Genomic DNA, 18,570 nt, shown 5'->3' with positions numbered 1-18,570 from the left:
TGATCTGCTAGTAGGTGTGGGGGGGCGGGGGAGGGGAGTTACCCTTTTCTGTGCTAAGTGCTATTTATAACTAATGGCGTATAATAAATATTCTGTAGCTAATTTTCTATTAATTTAGTTGTCAGCTTGATCAATGTATGCTTCATAAACGGTGTATTATAAAAATAGGTAGCTGTTGTCTTACATTGGTATTGTGTGCATTTTGGGGACCTAGTGCCATTTATTTAATTAGACTAAAAATAATAGTGGTCATAGCTGAATTTCACTTAATGTTTAGTAATTAAAATGTAGGAATTATCACTACCAAATAATGCTAGATACCCCATAAAAAGGTATCAAATTATTTAGCTATTTCTGAACATTAAATTAGGCAACAGAAACTAACATTAATACAAGCTTATTTAATGAAGAAAATTACACATTGGATATATAAGAAATGTATCAGTTATACATATAACTCCACTTTAGACAGTTTTAATCCAGTTCAGGAATTTAAGCAAAATATTTATTAAATCCAACTTTCATTGTTAAACTTATTCAATCAAGGGCTCTTTCTTGGTCTTATATTTCATTATAACAATGAGTTTAAAATATAGGACTGTATCTGTGAAGTGTGTGGAAACAATAAGCAACCTATACTCGCATATTTCAAGATTTTAAAGATAGCTATAAAGACTCTAAAAATGGATACTAACCAAAGAGATTCCTACTATTTGTTGTTACTTACCGTATAAGTTACTGTGTCTCCGCACATCCTTTTTTAATAAAGCACACTTTCAAAGGGCCATCCACCATGAATGTAAATATGCAGTATTTGGAAACTCTGTTTGCATATATAAGACAAATTTACATTTTAGTAACTCTCTCTTCAGTTGTGAGCATATTTGTATACTTTGTATGCTGTATAATTTTTTAAATAGCACTGGCAGCAAATGGTAATGGAATAGCGCTCACTATTTGTATGAATTATTAATGTTTCCACAATATTCTCATGTTAAGGAAAACATTACAAATATTTTAAAATTGAATCCTTAAGTATTTTACTCTACTGATTTATGAAGTTATACAGGTTGTTAAATGTCTTTAATAAAAGTTATTGTAATGTTGAGTTAAAGAATAAAGTTTGCATCATTTACTACTAAATTAATCTTTCAAGTCATCCCTCTGCAAATAACAAAAGTTATGTTGATAATTAAAATATTAGTGTTGCTATGCATAATAAACTGGTTTTGTTTTTAAAAGGGACCATTGTTTTATTCAAATTGTTTTTGTTTTACATATTAATTTAATTGTGGATATTTGTCAAAAGTGACACATTTTAGATTATTCAGAATTTCGATTGCTGCAAATAAGAATAGTGACTTTTAGAGGCTTCTCTTGTTTTGCCTTAGGTCACTGTTATATACCTTTGCCAGGTGCCTCAGTCAATCCTTGGAAAATTATGATGCAATAGTTTGGGTATCAGTTGTGCTTTGGGATCTTTCAATGTGTGTATCAATAAAAAGTTTTACAACAAACATCATAGTTGAATGGAATAAGAATAAAAATGGGACAAAGAATGAATGTCATAGTAGTTTTTCACATTTAAATGAAGTATAAGAACTGTATACTCTATTTTTATAGAGACCGCATATATTTAAATGACTGCATCCACATCTTTTAAATTTTCTCATGAACTAGTTCAAGCAGCAAGTTTTTTTCACCTTTTGAATTATTCATATTTGACTAGTTTACTGTGTATGTGTTCAAGGGATTTTGGTGTGTTTTCACCCCCCCCCCCCCCCCCCCCCCCCACACACAAGATCAATCCAGGAATCTTTAGGTTTTTCAAAGGCAAAATTTATACATACAGTGCTGAATAATATTTTCGAAGAGCTCACTTGCAGTGGTATGCTAGGAAGAGTGCATTGTGAATCTTTGGAGATCAAAGAGCTCAGAACAATGTAGATATTGCAAAATTTGTCCCAGGTGTTTAGACTAACTTGCATCTCATACATTCTGTTCAATTGTATTTCAGAGCAGAATTTGTCTCCTTTGACTAGAATCATAATAGAGCACATGAAATTGTAGTGCTAACACAATCACTGCTGCTGTTAGCTGCCCTGGACTGCTCAAATGTATTCTGTTATCTCAATTTTTGACTACATTGGTGACTGCTGAAAAGTGCATTTTCCCACTGAGATTCTGTGAAATCATAGGTGCTGGAACTAGGGGTGCTGCCGTACCTCCTGGCTTGAAGTGGTTTCCATCATATACAGGGTTTACAGTTTGTTCAATGACTCTCAGCACCCCCGCTATACAAATTGTTCCAGCACCCTGGGTGAAATCCATCTTTATAAGACACTGTGTATTGTAATGTTGATTTCAAACATAGTCTTGTATATCCCTCCCTGAAAGGAATTTCACTGAGACTCCCTCCGTTACATATTAAATTATTCTTTTGTTGAAAAAACTCAAGTTATCTCTGGTTAGAAGCTGACATTCTTACGTCAGCACTGATATCTACGTTGATGACTTATGATAAAGAAATAAAATGTACATACAGCAGACTCCTTTTTAATTAATGCCATTCAAAAACCTATATATCACTACATTAGTGGTGGATTAATTAAGGCTGGTGCGAAGGCAGACCTAAAGTTGCTATTGCATATCAACATGGATAATTGACATATTAACTTTGCTTGAGACATTATGCAAAAATGATTCATATATTAATAAAATTTGCATATGTAAAACATACTATTTAAATTTATTCACATTTTCTTTCCTATATGCACAGAGTTGCAGGAAATTATAGACCGAACTTGAGAGAAGTTGAGAAATATTTGTAGTTTTCAGTTGATTGTTCACAGTAATGATTGATTCAGCTAAAGTTTGCTTCTAAAATATGGCTATAGTGACTTTTATCAACTGTACTTATTACAGTTTTAGGTAGTAAAATCAATTAAATAATTCACTTTCCCATAAAAGCTTTGAAATAGTTGCATGTATAATTCTAATATTTATATCTATAACTTACTGCAGTTAGAAAAAGTGTACGAAAACACAGTCCACATGAATAAAGGCTCTCAATACCACTAGTGTTTGCATGTGTGAAAAAACACAAGTTGTGCAAAAATTACATGCTGACCTGCTTGAATGTGTCTCATTACTCAGCATATTTTTGAATGTCAGCAGTCAAATTCAAGCAGCTTAATATAACAGCTCAAGCTAGGGCTTTACAGTGAACCTTCTATAGCAGGAGGTTGTATGTGAGAGATTATGGTTGTCAAAACTTTAAAATTTAGGAGAAATATAATCAAAACCCAGGACTGCCCCACTCTGGGTAAGGCACTGCAGTTTCAGGGGGCAACAGCCTTGTGCCCCCTCAACACTTCCTGTGGGCTCAAGGTTTCAGCCTGCGTCAGGGTTTCAGCCCCTGCTCCTGGCTTGGGGGGGGGGGGGGGGGGGAGGGGGCTCCGCCCCGTCGCGGTTGTGGGGGGGGGGGGGGGGAGAGGGAGTTCTGCACTGTTCCTGGTTTCAGCAGGGGGTGGGGGAGAAGGGTTTCAGCCCTGCACTGCTCCTGTCTTCACCCGCTTCAGCTCTGCTTGGGGCATTGGGTTTCAGCGGCGGGACTTGGGGCCGCAGACCACTGGTTGAGAATCGCTGCTATACGGGACATTGACTTCTTAACGTGTTCTTCAGAGAGCTCCTTTTCTTTTAAATAAAACAGCATGCAGTTCTTTCTCTGTGACCTTCAGTAAAGCCACACAGGAAACTCTTTAGTACAAAAATGAAAAGTACTAATCAATGGAGGTATGGAACAATTTGACCCAAATCAGTAGAGAGAAAAATCCTGGTTTACAATGGATAAAAACCTATATAAATGTACAGTACAGACACTCCCCGACTTATGCAATCATTCTGTTCCAGAAAGCCTTGCGTTACCCACATTTTATGTAAGTTGGAAACATATATTGTTCAAGCATAAAAAACCAAACATTTACAACATTTTCTGCGCTAAATCAATCTTCTTTCACTAATGAACTGGTCCTACACTCTTGCTATCACTTGGTCGTTTTCCAGGCATGATTTGAATGAAATAATAGGGTGAAATAACAAATACAGTATCACTGAAATAACACGAGGCTGTGAGAGCACAAAGCCTTCCCTTGTAGGAGATGCTACTACTGTATTCCTCCGCACACCGCACTACAGTACAGTACTTCGCATTTCCGTACACTATGCAATATTTTCTGCAACTTGAAAATTTTATTTATGCCTTATGGAACTTTTTGCGTAAGGTTGAATTTGTGTAAGTTGGGTCTTGTATAACCTGGGGAGTGTCTGTACACACACACGCGCGTGCGTGTGTGTATATATATATCTATTGTCTGTTGTGTATGATATAGGTGGGATTGGTAACATCACTTTTTAAGGTTGCCTGACGCTTCCTGTTATAAGTCAGTTTTCAGTAGTTTGGCCATTTCTGAGAACATATCTATGGAAAAAACATCTAGATTTGTCTATACACTAAAAAATAAATAAATAAAATAAATCTTGATCTTTTATTTGAAATGCTCTAGTGCCTCCATGCTTTGGATTAGAGACTTGAAATTTGGCAGGGGGTGGCCTCTTTGTCAGGGATGTGTATTTTGCCACTTCTGTGAAAAATTGGCCAAATTATAAGCCTTTTAAAAAAAATTGCAGTTCACACTTGTGCAGAGATTTCTTTGATTTTTGGCAGCTAACATCTCTGAAGCATGCACACTGAGCCTCTCGCAGATCCTAGTGCTGACCAGACTGGGCCTGTACTATTCCCGGGAGTGAGTGAGCACGTTCCGTATCCTCACAGCTCCTCTATGTGACAGGACTGTCCATGTGCCATCATCACAGAGCAACTGAGTGTGCTCCAGCCCTGGCTATGGGGGATCAGAAATACTTTCCCTGTAATGGCTGTTCCCAGCCACTCTGGACCAAGTTAGGACTAGGCACGGGAATTGAGAGCAGGGAGCCTATCCATTCTGTGCTCTCAGTGACCCTCTGTTGACATGATGGAGAAGGAATTCATCTGATTTGAATGCAGAGTGGACAAAAGCTGGACCAGGGGAGAGAATGTAATAGATTAGGACAGGGATTCTGATGAGACTGGGATTATCTGGGCAAGGAGACTGTGGGAGATGTGGGAGTGGGTGGGTTGCGACTAGCTGGACAAGGACAGTAGGAGTTGGAACTGTGTATGAGGAGACTGGCAGTGGGAGTTAATGAGGGGGATTGGGGGGAGGCTGGGAGCCAGTTGGCTGGGTGGGGGGGAGGGAACAGATGAGAAGCTGGGATGGTGTGAGGAGATATGGACTGACTTAACAAGGAGACCAGGGCTAGGAATTACTGGGTTGTGACTGGAGCTGGGAGCCATTGGGCAGAAAGAGACATTGGACGAGGAGAACCTGGTTCCAGGTGGGGACTCTGAGAGGCTAGAAATCAGCAGGGAGATTAGGATTTGGACAGCGAAGCCTGGACGGGGAGACTGGGATGAGAACCCTGAGGAATGCAGACTAGGATTGGGTAGGCAAGGAGAATAGGACAAATCATAGTTAAGGAAGAGACAAGATTTGGACAGGGACAGGTTAGAGGGAATGAGACAGAAAAGGTTGAGATCGGGGTGGACAAGTGGGTGCTCACTAGAGCATGCCCACTAGAGTATGCTCCTTTCCAGAGCCTAGAATGCGACCCAAGATTCCAGGGTCTCCCCATTTCTCTGCTTTCAGCAAATATCTTGAAATCCATTGGGAAACTGTGTGCCTCAACCCCTTCTAGAGCTGGTCCACGTAAAGGATGAAAACTTACTATTGCTAACAGTTACTGTGACAGGGATCTGGGTTAGAGATCTAAAGGTTCCAACCATGCTAATGACCATGTGGGTGTCAGTGTGATGTCATGTGATGGGATTGCTGTTTTTCAGGGTTGTGTTTTTTTTTTTTTTTTTTAAACCTAGGAAGTTACCAACAAAAAACGGTTAAAAGAACATTATTAAGGATGCACAGTCAAACACTCAAAAGTTAGGAAGTGTGAGTATTAAGATAGACAGACTGTCTGTCCTGCATTGCAACCGTAATTCACCCCCTTGTGCATATGCATTATGATACAGTCTTAAATTACATGATCATGTACTATTTTCCTGCCTCCTTCAGTACGCAAGATGAATCTGCTCTCAGGGTGGCATCAGGGTTGCATAGTAAACACGACTATTGTCTGTAGGGCTCCTGCCTCATTTGTTGCAGAGGTTGGAAGATGTGTAGTGAATGAGGTAGGGAGAAAAGGAAAAAAGGGTCTCCTAGTTAAGACAATTGCATGCTGCCCTGGAGTATTGGATTCTATCCATGCCTCTGCTGCAGAGTTCCTGTATGATGCTAGGCAAGTCACTTAAAACAAACTGTTCACAGGTGGTTGCTATGTACATGTTCCTCACTTTCTGGATGCCTGACCTGAGACCCTGGGGTCTGATCTGCAGAAGCGCTGAGTGCTCACAGCTACAACTGAAGTCAATGGGAGATGTTCTTTGAACACACACAATTCTGTATAATGCTAAGTACCCTGAAAAAATCAGGTTCCAGCTAGCTCAAACTGGACATCCAAATTTAGTGGACATCTTTGTACTTAATGTCTCTGTGCCTCAGCTCCCGATCTGTAAAATGGGGATAATATCAATCCTTTCATCTCACAGGACTGTTGCATAAATAAATTGACTCTGTGAAGCACCCAAGTACTATAATGAGGAGTGCCACTGAAAAACCCACGAGGAAATAAATAATTCTGTATTCAGAACAGAGTTTGAATAGTGTGCAGTAAATAAGGCCTGGGGCCATAGTGAAGAATGTGGAGGGGAAAAAAAAAAGGTTGAATAGTGTGATGAAGTATACAGATTCAGCAGGGATGTGGGGGCTGGGAACTTCTGACCCTCAGGAGCACCAGGCTTTAGACCGGGGGTAGTGCTGGGGCTTGGGGCTTCAGCCCCACGGCCCCATTTCCAGCTTCAGACCCACGAGGGTCATCAGGGCTTTAGCTAAGAGGGGAGCACCAATTTCAACCCCAGCGCTCCCCCTGTAGCAGAAGCTCTGAGCCCCGGCACCCACCGTGAGGCTGAAATCTGGAGTGGAGCCACGGGGCTGAAGCCCTAAGCCCCAGCGTTTCTCTCTCTCTCTCTCTCTCCCCCCTCCCCCAATCTAAAGCCCTGAGCCCTGGTGCTCCCAGGGAGTAGAAGCCCTGAACCCCCTGCCGGGAGCCCTGGCAGCCCCTAGGGTCAGAAGCCCTGATTCCCCCTCCCACCTGGAGTCTCCCCACCCCCTCACTGTGGCTGAAATCCCTAATGTCTTGTTCAGAGTTATGGACAACCTCCATTCCCAAGGTATCCATTACTCTGAGGTTCTACTGTAACTTTGGAAGGGTTCTAGTGCTGAGAATTTCTTACCAGATTTAGAGCCCAGTTCTAATTTAGGTAAAACTTCAATTGACTTTAATTACCAACCAAGGAGCCTACATCACAGACAATACACTTCATCTGTAACTCTGTCCCGTCTTCCCTAGGGATGCCAGCTTTCCATTACCCCTTTACCAAACCACACCATTCCAGCCTAACACTGTACTACCCCAAACATCCACAACTAATACTGTTGGGAGAAGATAGTTTGATATGGGGGTATGTGCGTAAAGGGAAAGCCAAACCTAACAATGCGATACGTGGCCTGTGGTGTATGGTAGTTGTAGTAATGATACAGTGTTTTTGTGGGTACAAGAGAAGAAGGTATGTATTGTTACATATTCATTTCTTTCCTTTATGGGTTTGGATCAGGTGTATGGTGTGTAGCAATGTTAACTGCTTCAAATCACAGCACATTTTTTGGGGTATTAATTGTGTTTACTTTGATTCTTTTGGCAACTGTCCCAAGCTGTTGCTTCCTCAAAACTCCAGTAAGAGTTTTCCACTAACTTTGTTTTTAAAAAATACCAAAAATAAACCTAAACAATACTCTCACACTATTGTTATAGTGAACACACATACTTTACCTCTTCTTTGGAATTGAGAAGTCCTTGGTGTTTGTCTGGATTGAATTTTGAGACTGTTTCTTGCCGGGGGTTGAAAGATATTGATAGCATCATCCTTCTTCCTGCATTCATAGTCCTGCAAATGGTAGCACGAGAGAGTACGCATGCTTCAATAATTGTTTTAGAAAGATCACTAATGGAGTTTGATCACTCCAATGGTTATCTGCTTGACCTCTGTATGTGCTGCTTTGGACTCCTTCACTTGTGGTTACAATGCACAATGAATAGAATTTCTCCTGTCCTCAGTTCTTGTCAACCTTAGAGATCATTCGGACATTAGCTCTGTATTTTTGAGCAATTAATTATTATTGCCCATTTCGCTATTATTTTTATTACCTCAACTCTAGTTTGCAAAACTGATGGATGCTCCAAAACCTGTCAGTGCCTGATTTAGATCAATCTAATACAGAATGATTGCAGCATATGTTGACATCCTATAACTTAGTGAAGTTGGTAAGTTTGGAAACTGTAAAAGTGAGATGTTTCCTGCTTTTGAAGTTCAAAAATCAACCTTCAAAAAGCCACCCTCCAACACTTTTCAATAATATGTTTTAATCTGCAGTTTCTTAATGTTTTGTTTAATTTCATAGAGAATTATAACATTACTAATAAACTATTCTGTATAAAGCAGTGGACAGATAGCTCACAGTGTTGCAGTTATCTGTATTTGGGGTCTAAATTCATCCCTAACTCTTGACTTCAGAGGAGTTAGAACAAGGATGAATTTGCACTAGTATGTTAATACAAGTAAATGGCTGACTGGTTGGTATAGCTTTTCTCTGATCCCTTCTACAAACAGTTTAGTTTGCTTCCAGACTGACCCCCTTTTCAATGGGATTTGTTTTCAACAAATGTGTTGTAGTTTTCCATTTCAGAAAAGCGGAATAACATTCATGCTGCCAGGGCCGGCTCTGGCTTTTTGGCCGCCCCAAGCAGCAACAACAACAACAAAAAAATCCCGGAGCGCGGGACCGGCTGGGGGTGGGAGGGAGGGAGCGGGCGGGGGAGAGAGAGAGAAGGGGGCAGCCAGGGCTACAGCAGGGGCGTTGCCACGCGGCCCCTCCCGCTGCGCTGCCGCCAGGGCTCCGCTCCAGTTGGCGGGAAGGGAAGGAAGAGGACTGCCCTGCAGGGCGCTCTGGTTCTCTGCGCCGCCGCCCCCTACAGGGCGGCCGGAGCAGAACAAGAACAAAAAAACAAAAACAGAAAAAAAAAGGCGGCCATGCCGCCCTAGGATTGGGCAGAATGCCGCCTCCAACAATCTGCCGCCCCAAGCGTCAGCTGGTGCCTGGAGCTGGCCCTGCATGCTGCATACTTTATTGGAGCATTTGCAAGCAAAGGGTTACTCATGAACAATCCTTGCTGAATGCTAATAAAATTCAGAATATAAGAAATCTTAAGAGAGGAAAAAGACCATCTGGCCCAGCATGCCTACCCATTTCTTATTTATCTTAATTCCACCTTCCCGCTTCTATACCTGACCCTTTAATCCTCTCCTAAAGAAAGAAATCCAAATGTCTCAGGAGCTCTTTATGCTGCAATCACTTCTTCCTATAACTTATTGTGTATGTTTTGTTGGCCTGTAGGTGAGAGAATTCTGGTGAAATTCCCTGAACAGGTGACACTGGTGTAAAATATTGCAGCTTCTGTATAGTGCCTTTCCCCCACACCCAGCTGAGAGGAAGATGTACGGGGAGAGGAGGCTGGCTGAACTGCCAGGGAATTAGAACCCTTGGTGTCCTTTTTGGTGTCTGCTTGCTCCACACTCCCTACTTTCCCAGGCGTATGTGGAAAGCCTGTACAAGGCTAATGGGAGTGGCTAGGCATCACATCTAGGCTGTGACTGGCCTATTTGGGGGAGGCCAAGAGAGTCAACTGGTTCCTGTCACTCCTGTGTCTCTCCTTCTGAGGGACAAAAAGTGCCTGGGCCAGGGGTAAGCTTCCACAGAGTGCTCCCACCAATCTCAACCTTCTTTGTTTTTGTAGTTGCCTGGTCAGTTCTCCAGAGATATGTCTACACTGCAATAAAACACCTGTGGCTTGCCCGTGTTAGCTGACTCAGTCTCGTGGGGCTCCGGCTGAGGGGCTATAAAACTGCAATGTAGATGTTCTGGTTTGGGCTGGAGCTCAAGCTCTGGGACCCTCCCCACTTCTGGGATCCCAGAGCTCATACTCCAGCCTGAGCCCGAACATCTATACTGCAATTTTGTAGTCCTAGAAGCCCTAGTCAGCTAACCTGGGTCAGCCCCAGGTCATTTATCACAGTGTAGACGTACACCAGGTGTGCTGTGAGCCTAGCCAGATTGCCTTTTTGGGGCTAGGAGGGGATTTTCCTTCTAGACTTCGGTGACTGATGTCTGGTGAGTTCCTCTCAGAAGCCTGGAGGGTCTGCCTTGTTAGTTGGGGGTAGGTTAACAATGCTGGAATTAAAAAAATAAACCATAATAAATTGTCACAGTCCAAGGGTAGTGGGGCACACTCTTGGGTTAAAGTCAAGCACAGGACACATGAGGCTACTGGCATCAGTTCTGATTTTGGGGCAGCGGATGGCCTAACTCTCATGCAGATTGTTAACCCTATCTTCCCCCTCATCCTCGCATGAAGGGAGGGTATTTGGGATTCCACCCCTCAGGTTCTGAATCCCCAATTAAGGGATTCACCCCTGTTATGGTCTTCCCTGTGTTTGAACCAAAAAATTGCCTGGCAGTTTGGAGGGAAGGAGGGGATCTCTCTTTTTGTCTTTTGACCAGAAACACACAATAAAATGAGTGTAGTGCATAAACCCTAAATTTTAACACATGGGACCAGATACTGCTCCCTTGTTCTTAGCCACCTTTCAGAGGATTCTTCTGGTATAGAACGTTTGTCAGGGCATGATTGGAGCACTGCTCTGGGGAACTCTGGCTGCCAGAATAGCTTCTTGTGGGGGTGTGCAGCCAGACCAATTTAGAGCAGCCTCAAGACTGCTTTAATGACTTGTGCTAGGAGCCAAATTGGCCCTTGGATAGCCCTGGGATTAGGGGTGGAAGAAAGGTTGCTTCCCCAACCACCCTCAGCTGTATGGCTTGTGATCTTAGCACAATATGGACTGGATACTCTGGAGTTTCATAGTCTCTAGTAGAACAAGTTTTTCAGCTGAAATAGACATCCTATCAAAGCAGACTTTAGGAGCCAGTCCTACAATCTCAATGGGAAATTTTCCAAGGATGGCCACATGGGCTCCAAATTTAGAATATTACTGTGGTAGGATGTCCATAGCAAGTCAATTGGGATTTAGTCTGAGGGAAGGATAGCAGGATTTAAATGTCTAGTTATGATTAGATTTGTACTCTAGGTATACAAGTAGATTTCTATTGTTTTACAAGCCAAACAAAAACCACCTACAGCTAGGGTTGCCAGGTGTCCGGTTTTCAACCAGAACACCCGGTCAAAAAGGGACCATGGCAGCGGCTCCCTGCCTGCCCTAGCTCTGCACAGCTCCCGGAAGCAGCCTCCAGGTCCCTGTGGGAGGCTCTGTGGGCTGCCCTTGCCCCGAGTGCTGGCTCCGCAGCTCCCATTGGTCAGGAACCGCGGCCAATGGGAGCTGCAGGGGCAGCGGGTGCGAGGGCAGGTGAGAGGGCATGCACAGAACCTCCTTGGCCACCCATGCACCTAGGGGACAGCAGAAACCTGGCCGCCGCTTCCTGGGAGCTGCAGTAAGCGTCGCCTGGACCCCACGCCCCATCCCGCAGCCCAACCCCTTGCCCCAGCCCGGAGCCCCCTCCTGCATCCCAAACCCCTCGTCCCTGGCCCCAGCTCAGAGACCTCTCCTGCACCTTGAACCCCTCATTTCTGGCCCCAGTTCGGAGACCTCTTCTGCACCCCCAGCCTAGAGCCCATTGCCCCCAGCCCCAAGCCCTCTTCTGTGCCCCCAGCCCTCTCCCACGCCCCAAATCCCTCATCCCTGGCCCCACCCCAGAGCCCGCATCCCCAGCTGGAGCCCTCACCCCCTCTCTCACCCCAACCCCTGCCCCAGCCTGGTGAAAGTGAGTGAGGGTGGAGGAGAGCAAGCGATGGAGTGAGTGGGGGTGGGGCCTCAGAGAGGAGGTGGGCAGGAGCAGGGCCTCAGGGTAGGGGGTGGGGCAGAGGCCGGGGTATGGGTGTTCAGTTTTGTGCAATTAGAAAGTTGGCAACCCTACCTACATCATAGCAAACAAGCTACTCTTGGCCAATTAATGAGTGTAGTAGGGTTCTATAAAAGGGTTGGAGATTAAGAGGAAAACTGAAGGATATGAGACTCTGTCCTTAAGCTTCTCTTCACAGGGAAGTTGCAGGTAGATATGCACGTCTTCATTGCATTGATTTGTGTGATCTTTTTTGTTGCTGTAAAATGTTCTATTTAGTTTATAAAAGAAAATAGGGAAGCACTTAACTGCTTTTTTCCTACTAGATTTCTTATCATATTCATATGTTCCTTTCACCTTAGCCTAGCATTTTGTATCCCAATGTGTTTGATTTACTGCATCTGTGTTTTTGTGACTTGTGCTAAAACATGTATTTCTAATTAGGAACTGCCTGAAACTTTGCTAAGGCCTGTCATATGTTTTTACTCACATACAATCCGGTCTCCTTCAGCAGCACTACTTATCTACAAAACTACAAGTAGATATAATTAAAAATTGTCCCCCGCATACTGCACTAATCTTGTTTTTTCAGTGGGATAGCAGAGCTATGACATCCCACAGTCGCTTACCAATTTGTAATTTAAAAACCACTTATTAGCGAACAGAGCATCAGCCTATAACAGTACAGCTCTGAATGTTTTATTCACATGTAATTTGCCAGCTGTAATCGGTTACCAGGAAGGAAAGCAAGCTTAGAAACTTTTCTAAGTCCCACATTTTGACTGGCTAAAACCTTGTCCTTAGCTTGCAGCCTTTAAGAGAACTAATGACCACCAAATGCTCCCAAATCCACTCCATGGACTGGTTAATCCAACATTTTGTATTGTTTTTGTGTACATATGCCTTGATATTTTGTGATGGGTTGATATTAAAATAGTTTCTAGGGGAGACACATTGGTTATGGTTCTCATTTACATGTAGGCTCTTTACAGTGCTCTGGCAAGTAAATGTAATTTACAGATTGCCAGAGCCATGGAAACAGACCTCTGTGTAAATAAGCTTTGAGTCAATTTTCTTTTTCTCTATATTTGTACAAATAGGTTAAATCTTTTCTATGTGCCTTTTTAGCAGTTTATAGAGCGAAGGAAAAAACAAAATGCAAACTTTTTCACGGAATGAAATATTCACACCATTAAAGAGGATTTAACTTTCTTCTAAAGCAACAAAATATTTTCTATGAAACTACTCTGAAAACTAGTTTTCTAATGCATGTTTAGGGCCTAAGGCAAATCTAGCTACTTTAATTTATCATCTGTCTGGTAATAGGCAGTTTCTTGGTTATTATTGCTCAAATTTCAACTACACTAGCAGCTTAAGTTAGGGGGCGGGGGAGAGTTGTACAATTGCAGCAAAAAATAGAACAGTTCCATAGCTTCAAGTGCTTTACAATGTATTGATTATCGTAACTTTTGTACAGTATATCAAATAACAATTTGATGGAAAAGAGTGTTTTGCTATAGATGATAGAATTTATAGAGACACATTCTAATACCTGTAAGGAATATATTAATATATTAACTTTCTCTTTGTCTCTATTTAATGTTCTACGTACTGTGACAGATTTCAGATGCATACAATCAATTACAATGAGTCTTCAGTACTCTGTTTTCATATCTGAAGGACATCAAGGTCATTTTCCATTCAGTGTGGTGGTGATTCAGATAAAGGCATGCCTTCAGTAGTATCAGATGATTTGTGAGATAATATGCAATGGACTACCTAATAAAGGCATACTTGAGCATTGTTTTCTGTGAATAATCTGAGGGTCATCCAGGATATTTATTGCTTCATGACCTGTAAAAAGCATCTTCTTTGGTGTCTGTATTTCTAAAACCTGCTTATATTTTGTGTATAGATGAGGATCTCTTCTGATAAATATATACAAATTCCATTCAAAAATGAAGTGTCAGTACATTATATGTGCTCAGATTTTCCTTTTCTCTCTGTCTCCTAGCTGTAGCAGATGGTTTGTTTGCGCTATGCCTATTCTGCCCATATTGGATTCTGTCTTTAAACTATGAACAGTTTAATTTAGGATTGATGTCATGTCACTTGCTGTCACTATGCAAAATAAGAAACACAGAATATAAGCATTTTCCCTAGCAACATATACTAATATTTATAGGCAGTGCGATGACAGTTATCAGTTTCAATGCTTTTCTGTGCTGAAGATGCAAGGAAAGTTCTCACTCTGGCGAGTGAGAAGATACAAGGTTATGGTTCTTTAAGATTTTGATCCTTTGCTCCTCATCTAGGGTGAAATTCTGGCTCCATTGAAGTCAGTGGCAAAACTTCCATAGATTTCAATGGGGCCAGGATTTCACCCTCAGTAGTTTGACCATTATCGTAAATTGTCTGACTAGAGCAATTTAAATGGAAGACCTCTCCTTTGCCAGAATATATAGTGGTCTAATCTGTGCATGACAACGCATTCTTTCCCTTTCCCCTCACTATGCCCTCCTTCCCCCATCACACACCCCCAAAAAAGATTAGGTCTGAGATTCTAGAACAAAGGGCAAAGGAGATTGTCTGTCTATGTAAAGTGCTCAATATACTCATCTTTGTTGATAGGGATAATACTGGCTTGGCACCAGCTAGGTGATCCATGCAATTGTGTCAATTGCAATTCTGGACACAGCTGCTGTTGCTCTGTCTTCATAAGAGTATATCTCTCATCAGCACTTAGCTTTCTGAATCATTATGTGCATGTCAGTATTCAGTACTTCAATATAGTGAACTGTTTCTTCTTGAATGGAAACCCAACTTCAGGGGAAATTGTTTGTTATTGGCAATTATAACATTTTGTAGCACCTTAAAAAAAAAATCAACTGACTTTCTGGAATGTGAGCATACATGTATTTCATAAGTACAGAGTATCTAGTCACTCTGTTCACTACCTGATGGAATGAAAGTGGACATTACACAAAACTACGTGCAAACTATGTTTGGCACAGTAATACTCCACCTCAGTATTTTGCTGTCCCTCTGTGTGCAGATCTCCCATTGACATCAATCAGTGATTTGTGGACAAGGGGAGAGCAGATAGGGAATACTGACATTGGGATTGGAGGACAGGATTGTGCCATGTTAGGAAATCCAAAATGATAGTACTAAATGAGAGAAGCTGGAGTGCTTTTATACCCACATTTTAAAAACCATTTGTCATTTTTACCCTTTTTTCTTTTTTTGCTTTGACTTACAGCAAGAGCTACTGTCATCATTAAAGATGAGGGTTCTTAATGCCTTTGCTAATTCTGAGTTGTGCGTTTGCTGGTAGCAGTGGACTTCTTGGCGAGAATGTGTGCATTCTAAGAGATGAAACAGTGCTTCATTTGTGAAAGATCCACTGGCTCCAACAAAAGTTCCTAGTTGTTTCCTTTATCTGAGTGTCTTTCATATTTTAGCATGTCCCCCCCCCACTTTATATCCGGAGCTAATAGTAAAATTTGAAGGGGGCATTTTTGATGCTAGTCTTTTTGGCTTTTTTTTTTTCCAATTGCTGAAAATATAATTGATATACTTAATGGACATTGTCTATTCTGGAATGACTTGTATGCTGTTTCCAGGAGGAGGTGGTAATAATTCTTTCACTGTATAAAGCATTCAATATCCCTTCAAATGAATACCCAAAATACAAATTTTTTTTATAATCTGATATTCGATCTCTCCCACTTCAAAGAATAAATACCTCCAGCAAATATAACAATAAAATAAAACCCAAATCATCCTTTTTTCTACTTTAGATTGTCTGGCACTCAGGTTTTGATCCTCAGAGTTTGGCTGCATGAAAAAAGTGCACTGGTTTTACTTGAGGTGTGGTTTTTAAACTGAATTAGTTAAATCTGTGTAGACAATAAATTTCTGTTTAAACCAGGATGATTACAGTTTAGTTTAGTCTGATTCCTGACCAACTTAAATTAAGCCACTCTTAAAACAAGTGTCCACATACCTTTTTATTACTAGTTTAAATGCATTGTTTTAAAAACTGATTTAAATTAAACCTGTGCAACTTTTCATGTAGACAAGGGCTAAGTGATTAGTTCAATTACAGTATCTTGACCTGATATACTTTGATAATAAAAAAGAAATACATTAAGGCTAAGTTAAAATCCATATTCAAGATTTGCCTTTTTCTTTATTTAATTATTTGTTTTGTTTCTGTGTTAGCTAAGTATTGCTAAAGTTTGCTCCACTGTGACAATTGTTCCAACTGGATGTGACTTAATACTCAGCTGCTAATAAACTAGTCTGAAATACTTCTATAGCAACACAGAGAGGAACGGCTCACTGGCAGATTGCCAGTTATAATAATATAAAAAAATTATCCAGTAATCTGTAATAAAACATAATGAAATATATATTTTATAAGAGCAATAAATTTGAGAGCCTTGCAAAATCACTATTAAAATTCACAAACCCATGGTCAAAATCTGGTCATCCATCCTTTGATGGATAAGTAAAAGAATTAATATTTTCATTTATTATCATGGTCATAAACAACAATTACTGTGGATGAATAGAATTTTCCAAGGCATATTATATGACTAGATGGTCCTTGTAATGTTCAAAAGCGAATAGGGTTACAAAGAATGCTATATTTACTGCCAAGCATGTCTTTATCTATATTGCAAAAAATGATAATACTTGCCAATCTAATCTGGTATAAATATTAACAAGTTTTTGTACAAGTTGCCCCTGTTATGGTTCCAGAATTTATAGCTTGGGGGGGGAAAGAGGGTTTGTTATGATAATATTGAACATTGAAAGTGATAAATGCTTTGTGAGTATAAAGCGTAAAAGCAGTGAGAGCTTCCTAACTATAGTTAAGATTTCTGGGGGTTTTGTTTTCCTTTTCAGAAATTTGTTTTTTATATAATGCAAGTGTTGACTCATTTTCACATTTTATATTTTTTATGTGAAGTTAATTTCCAGAGCATTTGGGGATTTGAGTTATTTAATTTTTAAAATTAATAATTTCTAAAGCACTTTAATTCAGATCTTCAATTCAAAGAAAATTTATCTCATAGAACACTGGAAAGGCTGTAAACTCCTCAGTGCATTATTCAGCTCCCATCATCTCTAGCTCTTTTGTTCTAAACATTACATACCAGCAGATGATAGGCTGACAATCTTTATATATTCCATAGGGCCTCATCAGATGAGTTGCATCAGTGCAGTGTTAAAGTTTTAGTTTTCAGAGTTGGAGCAATATTTATATTTTGGAAGCACCCAAAGGCACCAATTGAGGTTGAGGGCCCATTGTGATGGGCAAGAAAGGAGGAGGTTACAATAGTCAAGGTATGAAATAATGAGAGCTTGGACAAGAGTTTTTTGGTTTTGCAGACAGAGAGGAAAGGCCTGATCTTAGAGATGCTGTGTTAGAAGAAGTGACCAGTTTTAAACATGGTGGTTTAAAGTTGATGCCCGAGTTACTGTCCTGAGTAAACGAGAGGATGGTAGTGGCATTCACTGTGATAAATGAGGAAGAGGATGGAAGGGTGTAGAGTGGAAGCTGAAGAGGTCAGTTATGTTCATGTTGAATTTGAGATGACTGCACCTCCACAAAGAGAAGTCAGAAAAACCTGCTGAGATTCTAGACTGGATGAAGGTGGAGAATGCCTCAGTAGCAAAGTAGATTTGTAAACCACCCACTTGAAGATGGCAGTCAAAGCCATGCTTACAAATAAGAGCATCTGTGATTTAATTTTCATCTCATTCAGTCTAAGAGCTGGCCTCTTTACAGTGCTAGATTAAGGCATTTACCTACAACTACCACCTTCTCCTGTTGCTGCTGTTTTGTGTGGAGCAAGGCAGATATCTAACTCATTGCTGCAAGAAACAGCTGAGGTGCCTAAGCCATCTGATTGCGGGCAGCAGGCTCCCGTTTGTGGATTACTAAAAAGACTTAAGCACTTATCTCCAAGAAGGGGGCAGGGCTTAGCTCATCTCCTTCTTGTTGGCATCTCCTGTTAGCTACCTAAGGCAACTCCCCACCTGCCATGTTGGCTTTTGAGAGTCATATTTGTAGGTGCCTCTCTTCCCATTCATTTTATAAGGAGCCTAGGCACCTAACTCTGCTTTGTCAATCACACAGTGTTATTTCTGTGATTTAGGCGCCATGATGCTCAGCATTGCAATGCCTAAGTCCCTTTGTGGGTCCCTCCTCTAATCCTGTGCCCATTAAAATCAATGGCAAAACTCCCACTGACTTCAATGGTATAGAACTGAGCCCTAAAACAGGGCTTAAAATCTCTTCTGGGACTATGACATACTTAATAGTGCTGAGTTGGAAAAATACTCTGTTTTTTTTTTTTTTTTTTGCATGTGT

This window comes from Terrapene carolina, unplaced genomic scaffold (assembly GCF_002925995.2).
Source record: "Terrapene carolina triunguis isolate 2854851 unplaced genomic scaffold, T_m_triunguis-2.0 Scaffold66, whole genome shotgun sequence".
In the NCBI taxonomy this organism is placed as follows: domain Eukaryota; kingdom Metazoa; phylum Chordata; order Testudines; family Emydidae; genus Terrapene; species Terrapene triunguis.
Note: the sequence above shows the minus strand (reverse complement) of the source record.